The following is a 13,039-nucleotide window of genomic DNA, read 5'->3' as shown; positions in this document are numbered from 1 at the left end:
TATGATTAGATCCCTCTTTGTAGCTCCTCCTAGAGAAGAACACATGGAAGCTGTTGTAATCCGCTCAGTCATATTTGCTAAGTGAATGGGGATTGATTGGAGGAAGACTTTTGACTAACACCGAGGTGACAGCCTTTATCCTTTGCTCTTTTCAAAAGGTAAGGTCTTTGGAGAGGTTAGGCTGCTGAAAATGATGAGTACATGGGCTGAGTAATATACGTGGGTCCAAAAATAAAACCCAAAGGCCACCATTGTTCCCTTGTATAGAGACATCCTGTTGCAAGTCCATAGGAAAGAACAGTGGAGGTCCTCTCTCCATACAGATGAAAGAATGCTGTCTGGAGCAGTGCTCGCTAGAAGGCTGGCAGGGCAGGTGTATTTGGGCCCCTGTGCCCTCACATAGCAAGTCATGACAGGGCATCACCTATTAGACTTTCAGCTTGTGTTCTTGCCAACCAGAAGCAGTGTACCGAGGAAGGAATGGAGTGGTAATAGACACAAATATGTAAGTGTTGGAGCATACAGGAGGCCAGTGGGGGGAATTCTGGGGTTGGAGTGTGTCTCGTGGACTTCAACCTCTCTAGTTTGAATGCTGCTCAGTGGTCCATGCTGGGTCCTCAGGGAGGTTCTATTGAGAGGTGCTGTGCATCTCTGGGCAGTGGGGTGTAGGAGGAGACCCTTGGGTCCTGGTGCTGTGTCCTTGAAGAAGGATTCTGAGAGACCAGCCATTTGTTCTTTCTTTTGCTATCTGGCTGTGAGGTGAAGCCATTGTTGTGCCATACACTGCCCATTTATTGGCTTGATATATATATATATATATATATATATATATATATATATATATATATATATATATATGTTGTTGTAGGACAGAAACACCCTTCTAATTTCAGTTCATGAAGAGTTTTATAAAGACTGAATGCTGAGAGCCTTTGCCAACATGGAGACTTTGTGCCAAGTGCCCTTCTTAGTGCTCAAATGTCCCAACCTGAAGCTGAAGAGGCTGCCCTGGGTGCACATGCCCTCGGCCATTATGGTGGATGCCACTCTGGGTGCACATGCCCTCAGCCATGATGGTGGATTCTCTGGTGATGGTGTCTTACTTCCTCACCACTGGAAGAATAATTTATGATGTTACTGCTGAACCTCCAAGTGTTGGCTGAATGACTGATGAGCATGGACATCAGAGGTCAGCAGGGTAAATGGACAGTATATTATGGAAGGACTACCAACTAGCTTCCTGTTTGCCATGGGAGGTTTAGGTTTCATAATCCTGGACCAATTCAATGCACCAAATATTCCAAAATTCAGTAGATTTCTTCTTCTCATCATTGGATTTGTCTCTGTCCTGGCTAGGGTATTTGTGAGAAAGAAATTACAGGCTATCTGATGGGTTAGTGCCTTTTCCGAGGAAACCAGTGGTCCTGGGTTTGCTCCTGCTGATAAAGGTGTAAGAGCTGATCCGTCCTCTGAGAAAACAGAAGTATGAAGAATGCAGGAGAGGAAGCATTGAGTGAACACCTAGGAAGCACATTAATTCCGACTGGAATTTCCTGACATCAGAGACAAGTTCATTGCAGTATTTTGTTTTGCTTCTGACCTATACTTACGCACTAATGATGTTAAGAGGCATTTTCTTCTTAATTTTTCATTTCTTAAAGAAAATGTACACCAGTTCTGAATAAAGTGAGTGTTTTTTATAACCCTTTTATCATTTTTGAAAATAACACTTCTGATTTTCAGAAAATACTGTAAATCAAGAAACAAAATCTTGATAGAGGAGGACTCTCAGCTTTTCCCATGGTGCATTGCCTTTAAGCTGAGTGTGTGGTACTACACTCTCTCAGATACATATACAAGACTTTCCTGGACAACATGATGTATGAAAAGAGCAGAAATAAATAATTTTTCTAATTAAAAAAAAGACTGAATGTTGAAATTTTTAAGCAGCTGTGAAAGTAGATAGATGGTTTTTTAAATGACTTGACCTCTTGGCAGGTCCACCAGAGCCCCAGAGCGGTGGTTTGCTCAAGAACTTGAAGGCAAATGATCCTTCTCTCTCACAAGCTAATTATCTCAGGTGTTTTGTTATAGTGACAGAAAGCTAATGTAAAATCGGCATTAAAAATGGAGTTGTGGACTATAGCTGTAGCTAACAATGTGGAGAAGGAAACTTTTGAAAATGACTATAGGAAGAGTTTGAAAAAGTTTGGAGAAATGGACTAGAGAAAGCTCAGGTGACTATGAGCACAGCTGATGGGCAGATTCTGATGAGGGCTTAGCATAGCATGCTGCTGATAGAAATCTGGGCAGAAAGATTATGCTGATGAAGTTTGTAATGGAAGTAAGGAAACCACTGGGGGCTGGACAGGAGGATATATTTGAAATATGGCAGTAAAGAATTTGACTGCATTTTGTGTATGCCCCAAGACTTTGTGTGAGGCCCAGCTTAATGATGGATGACTATTTTATTTAGCTGATGAAATTTCAAGGCAACACATTATACTAGGCTATGGCATAGGTCCTGCTGACTGGTTTTAACCAAATTTACAGTAATAACCTGGGACAAATAATAGAAGGGAGAGGGCGAGGGAGGAGGAAGGACAGAAGAGAAGAGGAGAGGAACAGAGAAGAAAAGAGAGGAAAGATAGGGAGAGGGGAAGAGAGGGAAAGGATGATTTGAAAAAGTTGCTGCTTTTAGGGAGAAAAGGGGCATGTGGCAGGGCGTGGTGGTGCATGCCTTTAATTCTAACACTCAGGAGGATCTCTGTAAGTTCGAGGCCACCCTGAGAATATATAGTGAATTCCGGGTCAGCCTGCGCTAGAGTAAGACCCTACCTTGGAAAACCAAAAAAAAAAAAAAAAAAAAAAAAAAAAAAAAAAAATTAAAAGGTGGGGGTTGTGTAAAGTTTCAGCCAGTGAGAGTGCAGTTACTAGTGTCATTCAAAAGAAGCAAGGTGCTTGGCATCTATTCAAAAGTAAGACTGCTTTGAGAATGTCTTAGGACTGCACAGCCACCCTCTCCCTGGATGTCTCCTAAGTATAGAAAGGTAAACTTGTTGTAAAATCTTTTAAGAGTGGAATCATTTCGGGAAGAGCTTTGGAATACCCTGGGCACTTGCTTCCTTGTGTTCAGCCAGCCAGGCACTCAGAGGCTGCTCAAGCTCTGGTCCAAGTGGGCTAAATGGATTTCCAGTGGTCATCTTGGCCTTAGCCACATGATGTAGGGTCTCACTCTAACTCAGGCTGATCTGGAATTTACTATGCACTCAGGGTGGCCTTGAACTCATGGCAATCCTCCTACCTCTGCCTCCAGAGTGCCAGGATTAAAGGCGTGTGCCACCACACCTGGTCTGATGTAGGTTTTATAAACATAAATCAGGAGTTATGGGTCCTGCTTCCTGCTGGGTTACTGTCCTGGAAAGTACTATGAAGCCTGGAGAGGGAGAAAATTCATCAACAGTCTTAACTAACAGTAGAACCCTGTAAGCTACCAACTGGCCCAGGAGGCAAGATGTTAAATAGTGGCATATCTGTTATGAGGGTAACCCACTACTGTCTGAATGAATTAGAGGCCCCATGGGAGCAAATACAAGCCTGATACTGAAAACCTAGTCAAAAGTCTGCAGAGATCATAAGCCCTAGGAGGAAAGTTCCTTATTGCTATTTGGATAAATGCATACATACCTGTCTGGTTGTCCTCTAAATATTTATACAAATATATTAAGGCTACACTCACTTTTTATTAGAGAAGCTTCTCTTTTCAGATGGCAGTGACTACTGGGGAGACTCAAAACTCATCAAAATGCTGAGAAGTGACAGTGAAGTGTTCAGCACTGAGGAATCTCTGTTTCACCATCCAAGGCTCAGTACTTTTGTGAAAGAGGTGACACAAAGAAGTAAGAACCAAAGGAAAGGAAGGAGTGCTTTGTAATGCTGTCTTCCAATGCTGCCATTGCATTCATGATCTCACGGCAGCTGACACTACCTAAACAGGGACCTGAAGGACATCACAATAGAAGTGCTAATTGAAAAGAAAGGGTTCAGTGGAAGGGGAATATGATTTGGGGACAAGAAAGGTGATGGGAGGGGGTTCTGTTCAGGGTACACTGTGTATATGTATGGAGGTTGTCAATAAATGTTAAAGAGAAAGAGTCATGGCAGCTTCTGCTGAGATTTCAAAGAAAGCTTGGGAGGTCAGGAAGTATATTGCAAGGATGTCATCTCTACAATAGCTCCTGACAGGACAATGTGTGGAGATGTGAGTCTGAAGCTACATCTTCATTGGGAACCCCAGGAAAGAGTGGGCACTAGCTATAGGGAGTACTTATTAGGCAAAGCTACAGGCAGTGTGAAGAGCCAGCCTGTAAGATGGGCCATATGGAGTTCTATCAGCAAGGCCAGAGCATGGGGCTTGAGCCTTTGGGAGCTCACGTTCTTGTACAGTGTTCCCTGGGTGCTGGGCACTAGGCTTTGGGATTTAGTGCTTGCTCTGCTGGGTTCCAGTATTGTTTTGAACTGATCCCTTCTAATCTTTTCCTATTTCTTACTTTTTTAAAAAAATACTTATTTACTTGAGAGAATGAGAGAGAAATCATGGATGCCAGGGCCTCTTGCCATTGCAAATGAACTGCAGACATGTGTGCCATTTTCTGCATCTGGCTTTAAGGGGATACTGTGGAATGAAACCTGGGGCATCAGGCTTGGCAAACAAGCACCCTTAACCACTAAACCATCTCTACAGCCTCCATTCCTCACTTTTACAATGAGAACATTTTCTCCGTATCTCTTCCAGCACTGTATGTGGATGTAGAGAAATTCCGTTTTATATTTTCTCAGGGGATCACAGTTGAATTTGCCTTCTGTCTCAGCGGAGACTTTAGATGTACACCTTTCAGCAGTGTGGGGCCAGGTAAGAATTTGGAGACTCTTAGGGATGGGCTTCATGTAATTTCAATTGTGAGATGGATATGGGCCTTTTGGTGACAGCGACGAATGTTAGGGCTTGAATATGGGCAGTGTCCCCCAAGTTCCCATGTGCTTTTAATACCTGCTCCTAGAGGTGGAATTACTGGGGGTGCTGTGGATCTTTAAGGGGTGGGCTAATTAGAGGGTCATTACAGTGTGCCCTTGAAGGGGACTGTGGGACTCTGGCCTTTTCCTTTTTCCTTCCACATACCCATGCATTTCTGTGACTGTATTCAGCATCCTTGTCAGAGGCCCAAAGCTACGGGTTCACCTCTTCTTATACTGATACCACCTGAACTGTGAGTTAAATACACCTTTTCTCTCATAAGCTAATTATCCCAGGCATTTTATTATAGTGACAGAAAACTGACTAGCATGAAAGCTTAATCTCCAAAGTCATATGCTAATAGAATTTGGAGGTGGGACTTTTGGGAGGGGATTGGATCATGAATTCTCTGACAAACAGTTTGTGATGCATAATGTCCCTGGATTAGTGGGTTATGCTGGGAATGGATTTGTAATAAAAGTGAGCTCTCTGTCAGCTCTCTCTGCCTCTCTTGCTGAATCTTACCATGTGATACTCTCTGTTACATTACAACACATCACATAGACCCTCACCAGAAACGGAGCCAGGGCTGGCACTGTGGTTTTGGACCCCCAACCTGTAAACTATGGGCTAAGGAAATCTCTGTTCTTCACAAATTACCCGGTGTGTGGTATTCAGTCATAGCAACAGAAAATGGGCTAAGACAGAAGGTGGGAAAGTGTAACCCATGACAAGAGTAGCTCTCAAAGGCAATGGCTATGCTTGGGGGAACACTGAGTAAGGATGCCTTTCAGGTCTTTCCTTCCCAGGAGCTGGCCCTGAAACCCCTTCTTCTAGGTCCTTCTCATATCCCCTTTCCAGATTGCTGGTGACAATTCTTCTCCCACCATAGCAGACTATGTTGTTTTGGTCCCCAGTTCTCAGTATGAGGGCTGGATTCCTCACTCTGGGAGGCAAGGACACTTAGCAAGCCTTGAATGAATGAAAAGATGAATGAGCTCAGGAGCCAAGCTCTACTCTATGGAGGTCTGGAGCTTGTGGGGTTTGTGGTTTGTGGTTTTGCTACTTTCCTTTCCTTTCTTTTTTTTTTGAGGCAAACCCAACAAACTAGCTTTTACATACACATGCGCACGCGCGCGCGCGCGCGCGCGCGCGTATGTGTGTGTGTGTGTGTGTGTGTGTGTGTGAGAGAGAGAGAGAGAGAGAGAGAGAGAGAGAGAGAATTAGTGCACTAGGGCCTCCAGCCGCTGTAATGGAACTCCATGTGTGTGCCACCTTGCATGCATGTACGACCTTGCATGTTTGCATCACCTTGTGCATCTGGCTTACATGGGATCTGAAGGGTTGAACATGGGTCCCTAGGCAAGCGCCTTAACTGCTAAGCCATCTCTCTAGCCATGTTTTTGCTGTTTTCTAGCTCTAGTTTTACCACTTGCAAAGTGCTCAGCCCTAAGAAGTGCCCATGAATGTTTGTGGGAAGACTGAGCAAGTCAAAGAGAAGCGAGACCAGAGGGCAGGAGCAGAAGGTACTGTCCTCAGGGCTTAGGGTCAGAAGGGAGGGCACAGTGAGGGGGGAGTAGGCTGGAGGCCTGGCTGGGCTCTGGTTGGAAGGACCCAAGGGTGTGATCTCTCTGGTTTACCCAAGATCTCAAGCTCCACTGTTCCAGCACTAATAGTTCTGCTGGGAACCCAAGCTTCTCTGAGCCTCAGTTCCCTCCCCAGAGATACATGGACATGAATAGAAATGTCTCAGGATAACAGTGTGAGGTGAGGGTGATGCCAAGAATGGCCACAGTTTTGCGAACTCATGCTGTTCACAGGACTCAAGTTAAAGTCTTATCTCTTTGAACAAAGCTCCTGATGATCTTCTCAGCATGCTCTATTCCTACTCCTGGGAACCAAGGATCCAGTGCAGTAGGAAAGCAGGGAGTGGGGAATCTGTGTTGTCACCCAATCTGACACCGCTGTGACTGGTTTCTATGGGGACTTAATGAAGCACCATTCAGGCACAGACCTCAAGGGACAGTAAGACCAGAGAAGAGCTGGTCCCGGCAAGCCATTCATCCTCTCCCTTCCTCCCTCCCTTCCTCCTTCCCTCCTTTCCTTCCTTCCTTCCTCTCTCCTTCCCGCCCTCCCCACAGGCTATGCTCCTTGGCTCCCTCTAGCTGCAGGGTAACTGCACGCATGAGATCCAGGCTCCCTGTTGCCTGAGCATTCTGCACAGTCTCTTACCCTGCCTGGTATCACCTTATGGCAGCCCAGTAGCCCAGGACTGTATGCTCCAAAGGGCTCAGCTTTTCTGTATAAATGGTCTCAGAGGTAAACCCAGGTGTTGCCTTGAAATGCAGCACTTGGAGAACTGTGAATTTCTCTGCAGGCTTCATGGAGGTGATGGTTAGGGTGGGGAGGGGAGTGTTTCACTCAGTCACCACTTCAGCAAGTGTCTCTGTCTCCCTGTTTGTGCAAGGAGTTATGGAAGGGTGTCACAGGGCGAATGGCATTTCAGATTCTTTTATCTCTGATGTGCTGTGACTCCCCAGAGTGATGCTTGGAGAATCATGCCCTTATCAAATTCTTTCTCCCCTGAATTTAGAGGACCTGTGAATTATTTCTTGTCAATGGAGTGTCAGAAAGTTGTAAGGATATTTCAGATGTTTTCAAGATCCCTGATCAGTTGATTTTGAGTTTATCTAAAGGATGATTTGGGGCTGGAGAGATGGCACAGCAGTTAAGCACTTGCCTATGAAGCCTGATGACCCCTGTTTGAGGCTCAATTCCCCAGGACCCACATTACCCAGAGGCACAAGGGGGCCCACATGTCTGGAGTTCATTTGCAGTGGCTGGAGGCCATGGCAGGCCCAGTCTCTCTCTCTCTGCTTCTTTCTCTCTGTCTGTCACTCTCACATAAGTAAATAAAAATACACAAAACAACAACAACAAAAAAAAAATAGAAAAAAAGGATGATTCCCTGCAGGGGGATAGAGGAGCTGACCTACTCCTAGTATAGTTCTTGCAAAAGGAACTGGTGCCCACTCCAACACTGGCATCTCCTCCGGGCCTTGAAGAAATAAGCTGCAATGGAGAGGGGCAGGGGGCTGTGAGGGGCCACATGGCAGGAGACTGGGCAGAAAGCCAGGCCCTTCATTCATGAATTTTAGTGGGATCCTAAATGAGCTGGGAGACAGTTTCTTTCCCAGTTGATTCTTCACATGAAAATGCAGCCTTGCCTGCCTGCCTGCTTGGTTTCCTACTCACAGGACCAGGCAGAGCTATACCTCTTTGTACCCTCAGAAACTGTGACAAAATGAATGTTCAAGCATTAAGCCTTTCAACCTGTGACGAGTGGTTCTGTAGTGATGAAGAGTGGATACAGTTTCTAAGAGCCTGAAGGTGAGCTACGACTCTTTGCTAATTCATTCCAGCCTCATTCGTTCATTCACTCATTCATTCATTCATTCACCCAATAGGCATTTACTTGACACCTCTAGTGGCCCTGGTGCCCTGTGGTCCTCCCTACAATTCTGACAAGGTTTCCATGGGGTAACTGCTCTTGCAGGAATTCTTAAGTGTTTACTAGCCTGTCAAGCCATTTGGTTTCCAATGTCCACATCCCATTGGTCAATTTCACACTGTGGCACAATTATACACACCAGCTTAATTATATAAAAGAGGCCTTCTGAATGCACACATTCCATATGCATGCCTCTCCCTATTTGTTCTTTGCATTTTTAAGTGCATTTAATTCTATTTATGATCTCACCACCACCAGTGTATAAATTAAAGGATGGACGATGGACGAATGAATGGACACACATTTATAATCTGCCAGGCTTGCTCCGAGGCCTCTAAATGCAATGATATAATTTTTTAGGCTAATAAATGAAAAGCAGCTTCCCCTCCTGAGCAACTGCTGCCTCAGCAGTCAGGGTTCTGCAAATGGCACATTCATCTCTCTGGGGTCAGTGCCAAGGATAACATTTTGGCAGGTTATCTCTACAGTTACTCAGTACAACACTGTCAGTCAAAGGTCAGTTTATGAAGCAGGGATTTATAAAGTGAACTTGGAATTGGATCCTGGGACAGTCTATCTCAAGTAGCAGATCTGTCTCTTGGCTTTGACAAATTCTGACGGGCAGTTGACTCAGAGCCCAACATGATGCCCTGGCATGCAGACTGCCCAGCTCTGTTCAGTAGCAGCTGTCAGGGCATGTCACACTATGTAGATCCTCTGATGGCAGAGGTGGGGTCATGGAGATGGGCCAAAGATCCTTCTTCCAGACAGGGACTGGGTAATTATAGGTGAGCAAGTAGTGGTGATGGTGAAGAGGGAGAGGATACTGGCGCATGCTGAGTTCAGGAGCTAAGTAGATGCCTCCTCTTCATTCACAATTAAGAAAATCCTGGGATATATGTTCATATATACGTGTGTGTCTGCATTCCTGTGTGAGGGGTACAGTCGTGTGTGGTGTATACTGTGTGAGTTATTAGATATCTTACATGTTTAGACATTTGTGTACAGATATGTACATTCTGAGCATACATGCATATGTTCATGTGTCTGTATGTGTCCACAAGCGCACTGCATGACTGTGTTCAGGTCTTACATGTGCACATTTATAGCTGTGTACACAATGTGTGCATGTAAGTATAGGTATATGCCTGTGTACACATTGTGTGCACGTGTGTACATGTATGTGCCTGTGTATATATAGATGAGCACATGTGCATACAAGTTGATATTTGTGTGCATGTTTATATCTGTGTTACACGTATGTGACTTGGTCTTTTAGGAACAGTCGGTCATGAACCTCAGCTTAACCAACAGTAGGCTAAATGGGAAAATAAGGGAGTGCGTAGGTAGCTTTAGTGTAATGCTGATTTGCATATCAAAGGAGGGTAGTGTCTCCTTTCCTTCTGCATGCCCAGAGCATAGTCTAGTGCTTCTCCCCAGGGTGCTGTCTCAGGTGCAGGAGAATAAAGGACGTTTACTTCAAAAGACAACTGGAAAAGCAGAGAGAAATCTTCAAAAGGGGCAGTGACAACAGCTGCCTTTGGAAGGAGCCAGTCCAGGAGCCCCCTGGTGGCCCCTGGACAAGCTGCCTGTTGGGGTTATGCCCTTGAAAGTCAGAAGGGAAGAAGTTGGCTTGGAAAGCAGGTGGTCGCTGATAGGAGCAGATCTCATAGCGAAACTCAGCGGCGTGAGACTGTCAGCATGCCCTCGGGGGCGCTTGGGCACACAGGACCCAGCTCTGCTGTTCAGAGTTGATCCCATCTGTGTTCCATTCCTATGTCAATAAATACTGACCCCCAACATGAGAATGAGCAGAGGTTTTCTGCTCTGAGTGGGCTGTGGCCTGAGGCCTGAGTGGCCACCTCACTTGAATTTGGCTGAGACTCAGAGGTCACCAGAGAGAGGAGCCTCTTCAAGGTGGAGAAGGAGGCAACGAGGTGAGCCTGACCAAGGTTGTACTCCTGAGGCCAGGGACTGGGAGGCTGCTCGGTAGAGGAGGTTAGCCCATAGCGGTGGCTGCTCAGTAGAGGTTAGCCCAGGGAGATGGCTAGAGGGGCATGTTTTTCTCCCTATGCTTGGTCCTAATTTGGAAGCAGGAGCAAAAATTAGGGACATTGTCGGTGACGAATCATGGGCATCTGGATAGTACTAGGAAGAATGGTTTCATTTCCTGTGCTGCTAGGCGGCCTCCTGGACTGGTTGCTGGTGGGGGAGGGGATTAAGGGGCAGTTTCCTGAGCAGGCTGCTGCAGGATACAGGTCATTTTTGTGTATAATCTGATCTCTCAAAGATAACCAAACCAGCCCTTTGAGATGCAGCCTCGGAGATAACAACAGTTGGTGCTGGGGCACTGTCAGATCTGGTGGCGATGGCCAGGCTGAAGTTAACAGGAAATGAAAGCTGAGCCTATCTCCCCAGTACCTGCTGCTGCCCTCGGAGGAGGGCTGATAAGGTAAATAGCAGCTATGTATACACAGCTTGGAGGCTCTGCGGGGAGTCTGGGAGCCAGGGGTAATAAGGGTGCTGAGCCCATCTAGTAATCATCCCTGTTACCACTCCATCCTTCTCCAGCTAAAGGGGAGATTGAGGCCCGAGATAGGGAACAACATGTTAAGAAGCCAGTACACAGTCTGAGAGTGGAGACTGGGGAGATTGCTCAGTCTGCAAAAAGTCTGGTGTGGTGGCATGTGTTTGTAATCCCCACGCTAGAGAGGTAGACAGACAGATCTCAATCTAGCCTAACTGGTAAGCTCCAAGCCAATGAGAAACTCTGTCTCAAAAAAAATTAAAAATTAAAAAAAATAATAATAAGAGCTGGAGATATGGCTCAGCAGTTAAGGTGCCTTCCTGCAAAACCGATGCACAAAGTGGTGTTCTCTCTCATATGTGCATCCTAGCTACAAATGATTGGACTTCTGTGTGAGTAGGAGGAAAACTCAGTAGCAGAGGCCAGTAAGCTAGAAAGGAGATATAAAGGGAGTAGAAGGGGGGAGGGAGACTTAATAGGATGGTATAGCACATATGTAAGTAGGAAAACAGATTAATGGGGGATGAAAAGGTCTAAGTGAGGTCAGGGGAAGAGATTGAGTAAAGGAAAGGTGGAGGGAGGGCTAATTAAAATCAAAGAGGATTGTTGCAGTCAGGTTGGCATTGCTGTTAGAAATTACCCAACTAAGATCAGCTTATGGGAAAAAAGAGGTATATTTTAGTTTACAGGTTCGACAGGGCAGCTCTATGATGGCAGGGAAAACGATGGCATGAGCAGAGGGTGGACATTACCCTCTGGCCAACATAAGATGGACAACAGTAACAGGAGAGTGTGCCAAACACTGGCACAGGGAAACTGGCTATAACACCCATAAGCCCATCCCCAACAATACACTCCCTCCAGGAGGCATTAATTCCCGAATCTCCATCAACTGGGAATCTAGAATTCAGAACACCTAAGTTTATGGGGAACACCTGAAGCAACCACCACAAGGATATAAATAAGTCATATAGAAACCTACTTTTTTGGATAATGGAACACTCAGGAGCCATAGATTGTTACTAGAAAATGTTCAGTGCCAGGAATGGGATACCTTCCAGTGAGTTGTTGGCCAGGGAGGTCCCAGATGCCCCCAAAACTTTATAGGCAATTGCAAAGGCCCTTGGTTTCCCACCAGGAATAGATGGTAAGACCTTATTGCTGAATATTCCACATACTTGGGCTGTAAGGTCACTGAGAAATTCTGCTGAAGCTGAGCTGAAAACCTCCTCCATGTAGACCAGCTGACAGAAAACTGGAAAAGGCCATGGTGCATGCAGTTCAATGGGAGAGAGAAATCACCAGTGAAGATACTCCACAGTGGACACTGCAAGCCTTATATTGGGCCAGCTAGGCCCAATACAGGTATAATAGTGACACATCTGTTATGGGGGAAACCAACCACCCTCTAATTTGACTGGAGGCCTGCTCCATGGGAGGGAGGGAATACATCCCTGATATTGAACACCTACAACAGGGGTAGTCATGAGCCCTAGGGGTGTAATGTCTGCTGGTGTCTGGCTGAATGTATATACTATACTCATCAAACTGCCCAGTAAGCCCTTCTCTTAATGTTCATACCCATATATTATTGCTCCTCTTACTTTTGGTTAGACAGCCTTCTCTTTTCAGATGGCAGTGACCTTGGGATGACTCAGAAGGCACCATGGTGCTGAGAAGAAGTGACAAGGGAGTGCTTAGCACTGAAATATCTCAATCACACCTTCCAAGTTCAGGGTCCATTTTGGAAGAAGTGGCAGAAAGAATGTAAGAGCCAAAGAAAGGGTAGGAATCCTTACAATGTGCTCCTCCAGACACAAAATTGCCTGGATATCCATGACCTCACAGTGCCTGACACTACCTACACAAGACCATCATAGGAGGAGGAAAAGATCATGACATCAAAATAAAAGAGAGACTGATGGAAAGGAGGAAGGGATATGATGAAGAGTGGAGTTTCAAAGAGGAAAGTGGGGGGGGGATGGAG

At 45.6% G+C, this 13,039-nt stretch overlaps 1 pseudogene; it reads left to right on the top strand.

Annotated features, from left to right (window-relative positions):
• Positions 1–940: 940 nt before the first annotated feature.
• Positions 941–1,398, top strand: LOC101618199 (annotated as a pseudogene).
• Positions 1,399–13,039: the final 11,641 nt, after the last annotated feature.

The sequence above is a fragment of the Jaculus jaculus genome, chromosome 5, assembly GCF_020740685.1.
Source record: "Jaculus jaculus isolate mJacJac1 chromosome 5, mJacJac1.mat.Y.cur, whole genome shotgun sequence".
NCBI lineage: Eukaryota > Metazoa > Chordata > Mammalia > Rodentia > Dipodidae > Jaculus > Jaculus jaculus.
This window is presented reverse-complemented; position numbering and strand designations above follow the sequence as displayed.